The sequence below is a fragment of the Nerophis ophidion genome, linkage group LG10 (genome assembly GCF_033978795.1).
Source record: "Nerophis ophidion isolate RoL-2023_Sa linkage group LG10, RoL_Noph_v1.0, whole genome shotgun sequence".
Lineage (NCBI taxonomy): Eukaryota > Metazoa > Chordata > Actinopteri > Syngnathiformes > Syngnathidae > Nerophis > Nerophis ophidion.
In genome coordinates this window covers 58857078-58873104 of record NC_084620.1, presented here as the reverse complement: position 1 = coordinate 58873104, position 16027 = coordinate 58857078, and the positions used below count along the sequence as shown (strand labels likewise).

The following is a 16027-nucleotide window of genomic DNA, read 5'->3' as shown; positions in this document are numbered from 1 at the left end:
CACGGTAGTAGACTATATGATGGATTTATGACATGGTAGTAGACTATATGATGGATGTATTGACATGGTAGTAGACTATATGATGGATGTATTGACATGGTTGTAGACTATATGATGGATGTATTGAAAAGGTAGTAGACTATATGATGGATGTATTGACATGGTAGTAGACTATATGATGAATGTATGACACGGTAGTAGACTATATGATGGATTTATGACATGGTAGTAGACTATATGATGGATGTATTGACATGGTTGTAGACTATATGATGGATTTATGACATGGTAGTAGACTATTTGATGGATGTATGACATGGTAGTAGATTATATGATGGATGTATTGACATGGTAGTAGACTATATGATGTATGTATGACATGGTAGTAGACTATATGATGGATGTATGACACAGTAGTAGACTATATGATGGATGGATTGACATGGTAGTAGACTATATGATGGATGTATGACATGGTAGTAGACTATATGATGTATGTATGACATGGTAGTAGACTATATGATGGATGTATTGACATGGTAGTAGACTATATGATGGATGTATTGACATGGTTGTAGACTATATGATGGATGTATTGACATGGTAGTAGACTATATGATGAATGTATGACACGGTAGTAGAGTATATGATGGATTTATGACATGGTAGTAGACTATATGATGGATGTATTGACATGGTTGTAGACTATATGATGGATGTATGACATGGTAGTAGACTATATGATGGATGTATGACATGGTAGTAGATTATATGATGGATGTATTGACATGGTAGTAGACTATATGATGGATGTATGACATGGTAGTTGACTATATGATGGATGTATGACACGGTAGTAGACTATATGATGGATGTATTGACATGGTAGTAGACTATATGATGGATGGATTGACATGGTTGTAGACTATATGATGGGTGTATGACATGGTAGTAGACTATATGATGGATGTATTGACATGGTAGTAGACTATATGATGGATGTATTGACATGGTAGTAGACTATATGATGTATGTATGACATGGTAGTAGACTATATGATGGATGTATTGACATGGTTGTAGACTATATGATGGATGTATTGACATGGTTGTAGACTATATGATGGATGTATTGACACGGTAGTAGACTATATGATGGATTTATGACATGGTAGTAGACTATATGATGGATGTATTGACATGGTAGTAGACTATATGATGGATGTATTGACATGGTTGTAGACTATATGATGGATGTATTGAAAAGGTAGTAGACTATATGATGGATGTATTGACATGGTAGTAGACTATATGATGAATGTATGACACGGTAGTAGACTATATGATGGATTTATGACATGGTAGTAGACTATATGATGGATGTATTGACATGGTTGTAGACTATATGATGGATTTATGACATGGTAGTAGACTATTTGATGGATGTATGACATGGTAGTAGATTATATGATGGATGTATTGACATGGTAGTAGACTATATGATGTATGTATGACATGGTAGTAGACTATATGATGGATGTATGACACAGTAGTAGACTATATGATGGATGGATTGACATGGTAGTAGACTATATGATGGATGTATGACATGGTAGTAGACTATATGATGTATGTATGACATGGTAGTAGACTATATGATGGATGTATTGACATGGTAGTAGACTATATGATGGATGTATTGACATGGTTGTAGACTATATGATGGATGTATTGACATGGTAGTAGACTATATGATGAATGTATGACACGGTAGTAGAGTATATGATGGATTTATGACATGGTAGTAGACTATATGATGGATGTATTGACATGGTTGTAGACTATATGATGGATGTATGACATGGTAGTAGACTATATGATGGATGTATGACATGGTAGTAGATTATATGATGGATGTATTGACATGGTAGTAGACTATATGATGGATGTATGACATGGTAGTTGACTATATGATGGATGTATGACACGGTAGTAGACTATATGATGGATGTATTGACATGGTAGTAGACTATATGATGGATGGATTGACATGGTTGTAGACTATATGATGGGTGTATGACATGGTAGTAGACTATATGATGGATGTATTGACATGGTAGTAGACTATATGATGGATGTATTGACATGGTAGTAGACTATATGATGTATGTATGACATGGTAGTAGACTATATGATGGATGTATTGACATGGTTGTAGACTATATGATGGATGTATTGACATGGTTGTAGACTATATGATGGATGTATTGACATGGTAGTAGACTATATGATGGATGTATGACATGGTAGTAGACTATATGATGGATGTATTGACATGGCAGTAGACTATATGATGGATGTATTGACATGGTAGTAGACTATATGATGGATGTATTGACATGGTAGTAGACTATATGATGGATGTATGACATGGTAGTAGACTATATGATGGATGTATGACACGGTAGTAGACTATATGATGGATGTATTGACACGGTAGTAGACTATATGAGGGCTTCACGGTGGCAGAGGGGTTAGTGCGTCTGCCTCACAATACAAAGTTCCTACAGTCCTGGGTTCAAATCCAGGCTTGGGATCTTCCTGTGTGGAGTTTGCATGTTCTCCCCGTGAATGCGTGGGTTCCCTCCGGGTACTCCGGCTTCCTCCCACTTCCAAAGACATGCACCTGGGGATAGGTTGATTGGCAACACTAAATTAGCCCTAGAGTGTGAATGTGAGTGTGAATGTTGTCTGTCTATCTGTGTTGGCCCTGCGATGAGGTGGCGACTTGTCCAGGGTGTACCCTGCCTTCCGCCCGATTGTAGCTGAGATAGGCGCCAGCGCCCCCCGCGACCCCGAAAGGGAATAAGCGGTAGAAAAGGGAGGGATGGATAGACTATATGATGGATGTATTGACATGGTTGTAGACTATATGATGGATGTATGACATGGTAGTAGACTATATGATGTATGTATTGACATGGTAGTAGACTATATGATGAATGTATGACATGGTAGTAGACTATATGATGGATGTATTGACATGGTAGTAGACTATATGATGGATGTATTGACATGGTTGTAGACTATATGATGGATGTATTGAAAAGGTAGTAGACTATATGATGGATGTATTGACATGGTAGTAGACTATATGATGAATGTATGACACGGTAGTAGACTATATGATGGATTTATGACATGGTAGTAGACTATATGATGGATGTATTGACATGGTTGTAGACTATATGATGGATGTATGACATGGTAGTAGACTATATGATGGATGTATGACATGGTAGTAGATTATATGATGGATGTATTGACAGGGTAGTAGACTATATGATGTATGTATGACATGGTAGTAGACTATATGATGGATGTATGACACAGTAGTAGACTATATGATGGATGGATTGACATGGTAGTAGACTATATGATGGATGTATGACATGGTAGTAGACTATATGATGTATGTATTGACATGGTAGTAGACTATATGATGAATGTATGACATGGTAGTAGACTATATGATGGATGTATTGACATGGTAGTAGACTATATGATGGATGTATTGACATGGTTGTAGACTATATGATGGATGTATTGACATGGTAGTAGACTATATGATGGATGTATTGACATGGTAGTAGACTATATGATGAATGTATGACACTGTAGTAGACTATATGATGGATTTATGACATGGTAGTAGACTATATGATGGATGTATTGACATGGTTGTAGACTATATGATGGATGTATGACATGGTAGTAGACTATATGATGGATGTATGACATGGTAGTAGATTATATGATGGATGTATTGACATGGTAGTAGACTATATGATGGATGTATGACATGGTAGTAGACTATATGATGGATGTATGACACGGTAGTAGACTATATGATGGATGTATTGACATGGTAGTAGACTATATGATGGATGGATTGACATGGTTGTAGACTATATGATGTGTGTATGACATGGTAGTAGACTATATGATGGATGTATTGACATGGTAGTAGACTATATGATGGATGTATTGACATGGTAGTAGACTATATGATGTATGTATGACATGGTAGTAGACTATATGATGGATGTATTGACATGGTTGTAGACTATATGATGGATGTATTGACATGGTTGTAGACTATATGATGGATGTATTGACATGGTAGTAGACTATATGATGGATTTATGACATGTTAGTAGACTATATGATGGATGTATTGACATGGCAGTAGACTATATGATGGATGTATTGACATGGTTGTAAACTATATGATGGATGTATTGACATGGTAGTAGACTATATGATGGATGTATGACATGGTAGTAGACTATATGATGGATTTATGACATGGTAGTAGACTATATGATGGATGTATTGACATGGTAGTAGACAATATGATGGATGTATTGACATGGTTGTAGACTATATGATGGATGTATTGACATGGTAGTAGACTATATGATGGATGTATGACATGGGAGTAGACTATATGATGGATGTATTGACATGGTTGTAGACTATATGATAGATGTATTGACATGGTAGTAGACTATATGATGGATGTATGACATGGGAGTAGACTATATGATGGATGTATTGACATGGTTGTAGACTATATGATAGATGTATTGACATGGTAGTAGAATATATGATGGATGTATGACATGGTAGTAGACTATATGATGTACGTATGACATGGTAGTAGACTATATGATGGATGTATTGCCATGGTAGTAGACTATATTATGGATGTATTGACATGGTAGTAGACTACATGATGGATGTATGACATGGTAGTAGACTATATGATGGATGTATTGACATGGTTGTAGACTATATGATGGATGTATTGACATGGTTGTAGACTATATGATGGATGTATTGACATGGTAGTAGACTATATGATGGATGTATGACATGGTAGTAGACTATATGATGGATGTATTGACATGGTTGTAGACTATATGATGGATGTATTGACATGGTAGTAGACTATATGATGGATGTATGACATGGTAGTAGACTATATGATGGATGTATTGACATGGCAGTAGACTATATGATGGATGTATTGACATGGTTGTAGACTATATGATGGATGTATTGACATGGTAGTAGACTATATGATGGATGTATGACATGGTAGTAGACTATATGATGGATGTATGACATGGTAGTAGACTATATGATGGATGTATTGACATGGTAGTAGACTATTTGATGGATGTATTGACATGGTTGTAGACTATATGATGGATGTATTGACATGGTAGTAGACTATATGATGGATGTATGACATGGGAGTAGACTATATGATGGATGTATTGACATGGTTGTAGACTATATGATAGATGTATTGACATGGTAGTAGAATATATGATGGATGTATGACATGGTAGTAGACTATATGATGTACGTATGACATGGTAGTAGACTATATGATGGATGTATTGCCATGGTAGTAGACTATATTATGGATGTATTGACATGGTAGTAGACTACATGATGGATGTATTGACATGGTAGTAGACTATATGATGGATGTATGACATGGTAGTAGACTATATGATGGATGTATTGACATGGTAGTAGACTATAAGATGGATGTATTGACATGGTAGTAGACTATGTGATGGATGTATTGACATGGTAGTAGACTATATGATAGATGTATTGACATGGTAGTAGACTATATGATGGATGTGTTGACATGGTAGTAGATTATATGATGGATGTGTTGACATGGTAGTAGACTATATGATGGATGTATGACATGGTAGTAGACTATATGATGGATGTATTGACATGGTTGTAGACTATATGATGGATGTATTGACATGGTAGTAGACTATATGATGGATGTATGACATGGTAGTAGACTATATGATGGATGTATTGCCATGGTAGTAGACTATATGATGGATGTATGACATGGTAGTAGACTATATGATGGATGTATTGACATGGTTGTAGACTATTTGATGGATGTATTGACATGGTAGTAGACTATATGATGTATGTATGACATGGTAGTAGACTATATGATGGATGTATTGACATGGTAGTAGACTATATGATGTTTGTATGACATGGTAGTAGACTATATGATGGATGTATTGCCATGGTAGTAGACTATATGATATATGTATTGACATGGTAGTAGACTATATGATGGATGTATTGACATGGTAGTAGACTATATGATGGATGTGTTGACATGGTAGTAGACTATATGATGGATGTGTTGACATGGTAGTAGACTATATGATAGATGTATTGACATGGTAGTAGACTATATGATGGATGTATTGACATGGTTGTAGACTATATGATGGATGTATTGAAAAGGTAGTAGACTATATGATGGATGTATTGACATGGTAGTAGACTATATGATGAATGTATGACACGGTAGTAGACTATATGATGGATTTATGACATGGTAGTAGACTATATGATGGATGTATTGACATGGTTGTAGACTATATGATGGATGTATGACATGGTAGTAGACTATATGATGGATGTATGACATGGTAGTAGATTATATGATGGATGTATTGACATGGTAGTAGACTATATGATGTATGTATGACATGGTAGTAGACTATATGATGGATGTATGACACAGTAGTAGACTATACGATGGATGGATTGACATGGTAGTAGACTATATGATGGATGTATGACATGGTAGTAGACTATATGATGTATGTATTGACATGGTAGTAGACTATATGATGAATGTATGACATGGTAGTAGACTATATGATGGATGTATTGACATGGTAGTAGACTATATGATGGATGTATTGACATGGTTGTAGACTATATGATGGATGTATTGACATGGTAGTAGACTATATGATGGATGTATTGACATGGTAGTAGACTATATGATGAATGTATGACACGGTAGTAGACTATATGATGGATTTATGACATGGTAGTAGACTATATGATGGATGTATTGACATGGTTGTAGACTATATGATGGATGTATGACATGGTAGTAGACTATATGATGGATGTATGACATGGTAGTAGATTATATGATGGATGTATTGACATGGTAGTAGACTATATGATGGATGTATGACATGGTAGTAGACTATATGATGGATGTATGACACGGTAGTAGACTATATGATGGATGTATTGACATGGTAGTAGACTATATGATGGATGGATTGACATGGTTGTAGACTATATGATGGGTGTATGACATGGTAGTAGACTATATGATGGATGTATTGACATGGTAGTAGACTATATGATGGATGTATTGACATGGTAGTAGACTATATGATGTATGTATGACATGGTAGTAGACTATATGATGGATGTATTGACATGGTTGTAGACTATATGATGGATGTATTGACATGGTTGTAGACTATATGATGGATGTATTGACATGGTAGTAGACTATATGATGGATGTATGACATGGTAGTAGACCATATGATGGATGTATTGACATGGCAGTAGACTATATGATGGATGTATTGACATGGTTGTAGACTATATGATGGATGTATTGACATGGTAGTAGACTATATGATGGATGTATGACATGGTAGTAGACTATATGATGGATTTATGACATGGTAGTAGACTATATGATGGATGTATTGACATGGTAGTAGACTATATGATGGATGTATTGACATGGTTGTAGACTATATGATGGATGTATTGACATGGTAGTAGACTATATGATGGATGTATGACATGGGAGTAGACTATATGATGGATGTATTGACATGGTTGTAGACTATATGATAGATGTATTGACATGGTAGTAGAATATATGATGGATGTATGACATGGTAGTAGACTATATGATGTACGTATGACATGGTAGTAGACTATATGATGGATGTATTGCCATGGTAGTAGACTATATGATGGATGTATTGACATGGTAGTAGACTACATGATGGATGTATTGGCATGGTAGTAGACTATATGATGGATGTATGACATGGTAGTAGACTATATGATGGATGTATTGACATGGTTGTAGACTATATGATGGATGTATTGACATGGTAGTAGACTATATGATGGATGTATGACATGGTAGTAGACTATATGATGGATGTATTGACATGGCAGTAGACTATATGATGGATGTATTGACATGGTTGTAGACTATATGATGGATGTATTGACATGGTAGTAGACTATATGATGGATGTATGACATGGTAGTAGACTATATGATGGATTTATGACATGGTAGTAGACTATATGATGGATGTATTGACATGGTAGTAGACTATATGATGGATGTATTGACATGGTTGTAGACTATATGATGGATGTATTGACATGGTAGTAGACTATATGATGGATGTATGACATGGGAGTAGACTATATGATGGATGTATTGACATGGTTGTAGACTATATGATAGATGTATTGACATGGTAGTAGAATATATGATGGATGTATGACATGGTAGTAGACTATATGATGTACGTATGACATGGTAGTAGACTATATGATGGATGTATTGCTATGGTAGTAGACTATATGATGGATGTATTGACATGGTAGTAGACTACATGATGGATGTATTGACATGGTAGTAGACTATATGATGGATGTATGACATGGTAGTAGACTATATGATGGATGTATTGACATGGTAGTAGACTATAAGATGGATGTATTGACATGGTAGTAGACTATGTGATGGATGTATTGACATGGTAGTAGACCATATGATAGATGTATTGACATGGTAGTAGACTATATGATGGATGTGTTGACATGGTAGTAGATTATATGATGGATGTGTTGACATGGTAGTAGACTATATGATGGATGTATGACATGGTAGTAGACTATATGATGGATGTATTGACATGGTTGTAGACTATATGATGGATGTATTGACATGGTAGTAGACTATATGATGGATGTATGACATGGTAGTAGACTATATGATGGATGTATTGCCATGGTAGTAGACTATATGATGGATGTATGACATGGTAGTAGACTATATGATGTATGTATTGACATGGTTGTAGACTATTTGATGGATGTATTGACATGGTAGTAGATTATATGATGTATGTATGACATGGTAGTAGACTATATGATGGATGTATTGACATGGTAGTAGACTATATGATGTTTGTATGACATGGTAGTAGACTATATGATGGATGTATTGCCATGGTAGTAGACTATATGATATATGTATTGACATGGTAGTAGACTATATGATGGATGTATTGATATGGTAGTAGACTATATGATGGATGTGTTGACATGGTAGTAGACTATATGATGGATGTGTTGACATGGTAGTAGACTATATGATAGATGTATTGACATGGTAGTAGACTATATGATGGATGTGTTGACATGGTAGTAGACTATATGATAGATGTATTGACATGGTAGTAGACTATATGATGGATGTATTGACATGGTAGTAGATTATATGATGGATGTGTTGACATGGTAGTAGACTATATGATAGATGTATTGACATGGTAGTAGACTATATGATGGATGTGTTGACATGGTAGTAGACTATATGATAGATGTATTGACATGGTAGTAGACTATATGATGGATGTGTTGACATGGTAGTAGACTATATGATGGATGTATTGACATGGTAGTAGACTATATGATGGATGTATTGACATGGTAGTAGACTATATGATGGATGTGTTGACATGGTAGTAGACTATATGATGGATGTATTGACATGGTAGTAGACTATATGATGGATGTGTTGACATGGTTGTAGACTATATGATGGATGTATGACATGGTAGTAGACTATATAATGTATGTATTGACATGGTAGTAGACTATATGATGGATGTATGCCATGGTAGTAGACTATATGATGTATGTATTGACATGGTAGTAGACTATATGATGTATGTATTGACATGGTAGTAGACTATATGATGGATGTATTGACATGGTAGTAGACTATATGATGGATGTATTGACATGGTAGTAGACTATATGATGGATGTATGACATGGTAGTAGACTATATGATGGATGTATTGACATGGTAGTAGACTATATGATGGATGTATTGACATGGTTGTAGACTATATGATGGATATATGACACGGTAGTAGACTATATGATGTATGTATTGACACGGTAGTAGACTATATGATGGATGTATTGACATGGTAGTAGATTATATGATGGATGTGTTGACATGGTAGTAGACTATATGATGGATGTATTGACATGGTAGTAGACTATATGATGGATGTATTGACATGGTAGTAGATTATATGATGGATGTGTTGACATGGCAGTAGACTATATGATAGATGTATTGACATGGTAGTAGACTATATGATGGATGTATTGACATGGTAGTAGACTATATGATGGATGTGTTGACATGGTTGTAGACTATATGATGGATGTATGACATGGTAGTAGACTATATGATGTATATATTGACATGGTAGTAGACTATATGATGGATGTATGACATGGTAGTAGACTATATGATGGATGTATTGACATGGTAGTAGACTATATGATGGATGTATGACATGGTAGTAGACTATATGATGGATGTATTGACATGGTAGTAGACTATATGATGGATGTATTGACATGGATGTATGACACGGTAGTAGACTATATGATGTATGTATTGACACGGTAGTAAACTATATGATGGATGTATGACATGGTAGTAGACTATATGATGGATGTATGGCATGGTAGTAGACTATATGATGGATGTATGACATGGTAGTAGACTATATGATGGATGTATGCCATGGTAGTAGACTATATGATGGATGTATGACATGGTAGTAGACTATATGATGGATGTATTGATACGGCAGTAGACTATATGATGGATGTATTGACATGGTAGTAGACTATATGATGGATGTATGACATGGTTGTAGACTGTATGATGGTTGTATGACATGGTAGTAGACTATATGATGTATGTATTGACATGGTAGTAGACTATATGATGGATGTATTGACATGGTTGTAGACTATATGATGGATGTATTGACATGGTAGTAGACTATATGATGGATGTATTGACATGGTAGTAGACTATATGATGGATGTATTGACATGGTAGTAGACTATATGATGGATGTATTTACATGGTAGTAGACTATATGATGGATGTATTGACATGGTAGTAGACTATATGATGGATGTATTGACATGGTAGTAGACTATATGATGGATGTATGACATGGTAGTAGACTATATGATGGATGTATTGACATGGTAGTAGACTATATGATGGATGTATTGACATGGTAGTAGACTATATAATGGATGTATTGACATGGTTGTAGACTATATGATGGATGTATGACACGGTAGTAGACTATATGATGTATGTATTGACACGGTAGTAAACTATATGATGGATGTATGACATGGTAGTAGACTATATGATGGATATATGACATGGTAGTAGACTATATGATGGATGTATGACACGGTAGTAGACTGTATGATGGATGTATTGACATGGTAGTAGACTCTATGATGGATGTATTGACATGGTTGTAGACTATATGATGGGTGTATGACATGGTAGTAGACTATATGATGGATGTATTGACATGGTAGTAGACTATTTGATGGATGTATTGACATAGTAGTAGACTATATGATGGATGTATGACATGGTTGTAGACTGTATGATGGTTGTATGACATGGTAGTAGACTATATGATGTATGTATTGACATGGTAGTAGACTATATGATGGATGTATTGACATGGTAGGAGACTATATGATGGATGTATTGACATGGTTGTAGACTATATGATGGATGTATGACACGGTAGTAGACTATATGATGGATGTATTGACATGGTAGTAGACTATATGATGGATGTATTGACATGGTAGTAGACTATATGATGGATGTATTGACATGGTAGTAGACTATATGATGGATGTATTTACATGGTAGTAGACTATATGATGGATGTATTGACATTGTAGTAGACTACTAATAAATATACTGTAGGGAGTGGAGTCTCTACACATAGAATATCCATCCATCCATTTTCTACCGCTTTTCCCATTCGGGGGGTGGCGGGTGTTGCTGGAGCTTATCTCAGCTGAACATGGGTGGAAGGTGGTGTACACCCTGGACAAGTCGCCACCTCATCACAGGGCCATAACAAAACATACATAAATAAGTGATAAATAAACTTGTGACGACTGGAGTCTGTACACAAAACAGAACATACATAAATAAATAATAAATAAACTCGTAATGACTGGAGTCTGTACACATAATAGAACATAGATAAGTAAATAATAACTAAAGTGTATTGACTAATAGAAGATAGATGAGGAGGAAGCAGCCCAAGAAGTGCATGGATACAAAGTTATGATTACAGTTATTTATTCATTCAAAGTCATGTCACATTCCACTGGCGTCCGCTTCCTGCTCAGCACACCAAGTTCATTTAAAAATTCAATCAATCAATCAATCAATGTTTACTTATATAGCCCTAAATCACTAGTGTCTCAAAGGGCTGCACAAACCACCACGACATCCTCGGTAGGCCCAAAATAAGGGCAAGGAAAACTCACACCCAGTGGGACATCGGTGACAATAATGATCCAGTGGGACGTCTGTGACAATAATGACTATGAGAACCTTAGAGAGGAGGAAAGCAATGGATGTCGAGCGGGTCTAACATGATACTGTGAAAGTTCAATCCACAATGGATCCAACACAGTCGCGAGAGTCCAGTCCAAAGCGGATCCAACACAGCAGCGAGAGTCCCGTTCACAGCGGAGCCAGCAGGAAACCATCCCAAGCGGAGGCGGATCAGCAGCGCAGAGATGTCCCCAGCCGATACACAGGCAAGCAGTACATGGCCACCGGATCGGACTGGACCCCCTCCACAGGGGAGAGTGGGACATAGAAGAAAAAGAAAAGAAACAGCAGATCAACTGGTCTAAAAAGGGAGTCTATTTAAAGGCTACAGTATACAAATGAGTTTTAAGGTGAGAATTAAATGCTTCTACTGAGGTGGCATCTCGAACTGTTACCGGGAGGGCATTCCAGAGTACTGGAGCCCGAACGGAAAACGCTCTATAGCCCGCAGACTTTTTTTGGGCTTTGGGAATCACTAACAAGCCGGAGTCCTTTGAACGCAGATTTCTTGCCGGGACATATGGACGTGTAGTATTTTATACGTAAGTAGTAAAACCTTAAAGTCACATCTTAAGTGCACAGGAAGCCAGTGCAGGTGAGCCAGTACAGGCGTAATGTGATCAAACTTTCTTGTTCTTGTCAAAAGTCTAGCAGCCGCATTTTGTACCAACTGTAATCTTTTAATGCTAGACATGGGGAGACCCGAAAATAATACGTTACAGTAGTCGAGGCGAGACGTAACAAACGCATGGATAATGATCTCAGCGTCTTTAGTGGACAGAATGGAGCGAATTTTAGCGATATTACGGAGATGAAAGAAGGCCGTTTTAGTAACGCTTTTAATGTGTGCCTCAAAGGAGAGAGTTGGGTCGAAGATAATACCCAGATTCTTTACCGTGTCGCCTTGTTTAATTGTTTGGTTGTCAAATGTTAGAGTTGTATTATTAAATAGAGTTCGGTGTCTAGCAGGACCGATAATCAGCATTTCCGTTTTTTTGGCGTTGAGTTGCAAAAAGTTAGCGGACATCCATTGTTTAATTTCATTAAGACACGCCTCCAGCTGACTACAATCCGGCGTGTTGGTCAGCTTTAGGGGCATGTAGAGTTGGGTGTCATCAGCATAACAGTGAAAGCTAACACCGTATTTGCGTATGATGTCACCTAGCGGCAGCATGTAGATGCTGAAGAGTGCAGGGCCAAGGACCGAACCCTGGGGAACTCCACACGTTACCTTAACGTAGTCCGAGGTCACATTGTTATGGGAGACACACTGCATCCTATCAGTAAGATAAGAGTTAAACCAAGACAGGGCTAAGTCTGACATACCAATTCGTGTTTTGATACGTTCTAATAAAATATTATGATCGACGGTATGGAAAGCTGCGCTAAGATCGAGGAGCAGCAACATAGATGACGCATCAGAATCCATCGTTAGCAATAGATCATTAGTCATTTTTGCGAGGGCTGTCTCCGTCGAGTGATTTGCCCTGAAACCGGATTGAAAGGTTTCACATAGATTGTTAGACGCTAAGTGTTCATTTAACTGCTCCGCAACAATTTTTTCGAGGATTTTTGAAATAAAGGGAAGGTGAGACACCGGTCGGTAGTTTACCATGAGGTCAGGATCGAGGTTAGGTCTTTTAAGAAGAGGATGAATAACCGCTTTTTTGAATGCTAGGGGAACAGTGCCCGAGGAAAGTGATAAGTTTATAATATTTAGCACTGATGGACCTAATAATACAAAGAGCTCCTTGATCAGTTTCCCAGGAAGAGGGTCAAGTAAACATGTTGTTTGTTTTATTCCATTTACACGTTTTAACAAATCCTCTAATGTTATTTCCTCAAAACGAGAGAAACTATTTTGGAGGGCAGTATCCGCCGTATATACAATCGTGTCAGTGTTAATAGAACCCCGTTGTAGCTGGGACGCATTGTCTTTAATCTCCTTTCTAATGACTTCAATTTTCTTACTAAAGAATTGCATAAAGTCATCAGCTGAGTGGGTGGAGCTACTGGAAGGAGTCCCTTGTTGGGTTAGCGATGCTACCGTACTAAACAAAAATTTAGGATCGTTTTTATTACGGTGGATGAGATTTGAGTAATAATTAGCTTTAGCTAAGGTAAGCATGCGTTTATAAGTTATTAAACCATCACTAAATGCTTGATGGTGCACCTCAAGTTTAGTTGTGCGCCATTTGCGTTCCAGCTTTCTGCATAATAATTTCTGAGCTCTAGTTTCTTCTGTAAACCACGGGGTGCGCTTTTTTGGAGCCTTTTTTAACTTTAGCGGTGCTATGTTATCAATGGTTTCGCGCAGGGCGTCGTTAAAGTTGTTAGTGAGGTTATCAATAGAGCCCACATACTTTGGGAATGGTGCCATTACCGACGGCAGTAGGTCAGCAAGAGTTGTCGTTGTGGCCGTATTAATGTTGCGGCTGCTATAGCAGTTATTATTATTATTAGTTTGACGAACATGCGTCTGAACCTCGAATTTTATAAGGTAATGATCGGACAATACTTTAGTATACGGGAGTATCGTAACTTTGGAAGCGGTGATACCCCTGACAAGCACTAGGTCTATCGTATTACCGTTGCGATGCGTGGGTTCATTTATTATTTGTGTGAGACCACGGCTATCAATTATAGTCTGGAGCGCTGCGCACGGTGGGTCCGATGGGGTATTCATATGGATATTAAAGTCCCCCATTATGATTATATTATCGGCGTGTGTCACTAGATCAGCAACGAACTCTGAGAATTCATTGATAAAGTCCGAACAGGGCCCTGGGGGGCGGTAGATAACAGCCAGGTGTAGAGGCAGCGGTGTGACAGACCTCATAGTAAGCACCTCAAACGATTTATATTTATTATTTATGTTAGGACTAAGGTTAAAGTTTTCGTTGTGTATTAGTGCGACCCCCCCACCCCTTTTAAGCGGACGGGCAATATGCGCATGTGTAAAGTTAGGAGGACATGCCTCATTTAGCGCAAAAAAGTCGTTTGGTTTAAGCCAGGTTTCACTGAGACCGATGACGTTAAGATTGTTGTCTCTGATGATATCATTAACTAACAACGTTTTGGGAGACAATGATCTTATGTTTAAAAAACCTATATTATAGGTAGTGGGCTGTTTTAGGGAATTTTTGATCAAATTATCCGTAGTAGCAATATTAATAATGTTGTGTTTATTATGCCCAGTGCATTCAGTATAATTACGACCATGTCTAGGAATTGATACGACGGGAATGTTCCGATTGTTTGATTGTTGCTTTGATAAACTGCACGCATCATGGTTAGCCTCCTCAGTAACGGGGATTTTCCGATTGTTTGTTTG

The 16027-nt window shown here is 37.1% G+C and overlaps 1 protein-coding gene across 4 annotated transcripts in view; it reads left to right on the top strand.

Moving 5' to 3' along the window:
• fbxo18 (F-box DNA helicase 1) overlaps positions 1–16027 on the top strand; it is a 71358-nt gene that overhangs the window by 54140 nt on the left and 1191 nt on the right. The gene's annotated exons all lie outside the window — the stretch shown is intronic.